Here is a 3,244-nt window from a genome sequence, read left to right as displayed (position 1 = left end):
CCATTATGCACATCAAGGTAGGCTACGATTTCTCTTCCATTATGCTCATCAAGGTAGGCTACGATTTCTCTTCCATTATGCTCATCTTTGTGTTGATGTTGAAGTTGATAGTTTGATAGCCAAATGATCAAAAAGTAATGACCAAGTTGCAAATTGCATCTAAAAGACCTTCTAGGGGCAGATTCTTCCCTGTTATGAGGGCTTCCACTATCAGAGTGAAGTAGAGAAAGCATGATAGAGAGTAGAATCAGAGTTGAAAATAGAGAATACAATGAAGAAAGGATATGTATTGAAGTAGGCATTTAGATTCTCGAGGTATTTAATTGGATTCGCACCAATACCACAAAATAGTCCAAAGGAGCATATTGAGATAGAGAAAGTGATGAAGTTGGAAGCTTCAACACAATTGACTAACATCTTAAGGGGAAGTTAGCTATTGATGTCATAGAGGTAGGAATGTGTTGTAGAGGAAGAGAAGCTACTCTTAGATATATATTGGTCCTGTATTAGTGTCTTTCAAGTCAACCACCTTGAGTATCCTTGAATCTTCTCAGTTTGAGAGGGTTTCTGCTTTAGCATTCTATGATTTGCCTTTGATGCTTTTTGTCACATTTTTTTGAAAGACATGCTTCATCTATCAATATATAATTTCATATTATTTCCTTGCTCAAGTGAAACCAATAAGAGACAGCATGCATGATGCAACACAACTATGGAAAAACCTTCCAGGGATAGATTGTGAATGTTCATCACCAAAGAAAGTTGGTATTTTGTTTTGAAACATATCTAGTTGTCTAGTTGTGCAACCTACATGGAGGAAGTTGGGACTTCAATAAAAAGGCATACTCTATCTTCTACAAGAGATCGTGATTCACTTGCAAAGATTGTGATTCCCCCCCCCCCCCCCCCCCCTACTTCTCTTTCCCCCATGGCTTACTACTGAAACCCTCCCCTTCCCCCCATTCCCACCAGAGCTTCCCCGACCCCAACCCCGGTGCTAATTCCCTTGCTCCCCCCTTCGATCCCTCCATGGATTTCATGGGCCCCCTTCGTGTCAACATGACTATGGCTCCCCAGAACCGGGGCAAAGGGTAGTACACAGAGGAGCTATGGCAAGCCTGCACAAGGCCGCTCATGTTTGTTCCGAATAGAGGCCAACGAGTTTTGTACTTCCCGCAAGGCCATCTAGAGCAGGTTGCAGCATCCACCCGGGTCGACAGCACGGATCAACAAATGCATCAGTATTACAAGCTATCATCTTAGATCCTGTGCACAATTGTGAATGTGATTTTGAGTGCCGAGCCCGAGCTGATTGACAAAGTCTGTGCTCGCTCTCTCTCCTCCCTAAGGTCAATCAAACTTCTGACCTTGCCCAAGAGAAGGAAGCATGCCAAAGATTGCCTCCTCCCCCTTGGAAACACCCAACCAAGAGCTGGTGGCAATAGACCTTCATGGCCAGGAGTGGAAATTCCGGCATACTTACAGAGGCCATCCTAAGAGGCATTTGCTTACAACACCGGGTGGAGCTAATTTGTTAGTCAGAAGAGGCTTGTGGCAAGGGATGTCGTGACCTTTCTCCGGCTGAGAACGGAGAGTTGAGAGTGGGAATTCGATGGACCAAGCGGTAGCATGCATCTAAGTCTTCAAGTGTTCGTACAAGCCATAGCATACAGATGGGTGTGGTTGCCATTGCTTCTTATGCTATGGCAACAAGGACTATGTTTGTCATGTACTATAAACCGAGAGGAAGCCCATCATCATTCATTGTTCCGATGGAAAAGCTTGCCAATAGTAGGTCCAAGAACTTGTCAGTGGGTCAAAGGTTCAAGATGAAGCTTGAAACTGAGAATGCCTCAGAGAGAAGCTTTGCAAAACTCCACCCCTTAGATACTACATGACAGCTTGATGCAATGTTTGAAATTGTATGTGTTGTAAGCCTAGTAATCTTCTACAAAAAATTTCCTTCACTCGATATAATAATGCAAGTGCCTTCACTATGTAGTTTTGGAATCACAATAACATCCACTACATCCACTTCATATTCACTATTGCATTTCGTGTTTACTGTTTCATTTAGTACCGATGGTGTTGAGTTTTTAAAAAACATAAAAAATGCAATGTAATCAAACCTCACAATTGCTTCATAGTTCAAACATAGAATCACTATTGCATTCACCTCATTCCTCCATAACTGGTACCTTCACTACTAGAGAAATATGTAATTAAAAATGTCATATGATATCTAGTATAGTCCTCCTGAAGTGGACGTCTCCCATATTAATTATCCCTATGATAGATAGAAAGCTCGACATTTGTGTGGATTGTAGAAATTTTGAATAAGGCAACAATTCCTCATCTATTTCCTCTTACATATTTGGACAATGTCTTAGATGAAGTTCTCAACATGAACTTTGAAAATGTCTTTAGTGGTTGCAATCAAGTATGCATGGCTCTAGAAGAGTAACCTAAAAGGGCGGCCTTTATCATAGCACAATGAGTTTTAATATGTACAACTATGTAGTTTGGTGTGAAAAATGCTCCCCCTTTATTCCAAGGAGATATGGGGGAAACAATAAGCTCATTTTTACATGCTTTTACGTTCAAAAATATACTATGGACAAAAATCTTTTAAGTTTAGCTTAAGAAGTAAGTTCACATTGAAATGTATAATATGAGCTATATAAAGGATAATTGGTTCATGAACAATGACAATAAATTTGTTTTACCAATTCTCTCAAAAGCACATAATCATCAATGCACAAAAATCATGACGTCATTAACAAACACATAACAAAACAATATTTGCTCTTCCACATGTGAAAGACCCACAAATTTGTCACTTGTATTCAATATCATATGCATGCCAACTCTTTTGTTAATGTTGGGTACTCCTGCACAACACCTTATTATCAATTTCCAAACATTGCTTTTCTTCAATCTCAAGGTTAGAAGGGTTGTTGTAATGTGCATATACAATAAATCTCATCATCAAGATTTCAAGAGTTTGCTCACTCAAATCTCACTCTTTAGATTTATTTAGTTTTTTGGCCTGTGAAAAAGACTATAAAATTATAAATGACCATATTAAGCAATTTTCGATTGTTCCCAACTCATGATTCACTTGGCACTAATTATAAGAGAATCTATGTTTGGGCTTTTGAAGACCACGCACAAGCACAATTTCTAGTTTCCACCATAATGTAATTGGGACAATTATTAAATAACTTGCACTTGGCACTAGGAA

The 3,244-nt window shown here is 39.4% G+C and overlaps 1 pseudogene; it reads left to right on the top strand.

The window, feature by feature from the left end:
• Positions 1 to 1,006: 1,006 nt before the first annotated feature.
• Positions 1,007 to 1,800, top strand: LOC148028532 (auxin response factor 7 pseudogene; annotated as a pseudogene).
• The last annotated feature ends 1,444 nt before the right edge of the window (positions 1,801 to 3,244 follow it).

The sequence above is a fragment of the Lygodium microphyllum genome, chromosome 11 (genome assembly GCF_053477565.2).
Source record: "Lygodium microphyllum isolate KBCC chromosome 11, Lygodium_microphyllum_v1.1.10, whole genome shotgun sequence".
Taxonomy (NCBI): domain Eukaryota; kingdom Viridiplantae; phylum Streptophyta; class Polypodiopsida; order Schizaeales; family Lygodiaceae; genus Lygodium; species Lygodium microphyllum.
Note: the sequence above shows the minus strand (reverse complement) of the source record. Positions and strands in the feature narration are given on the sequence as shown.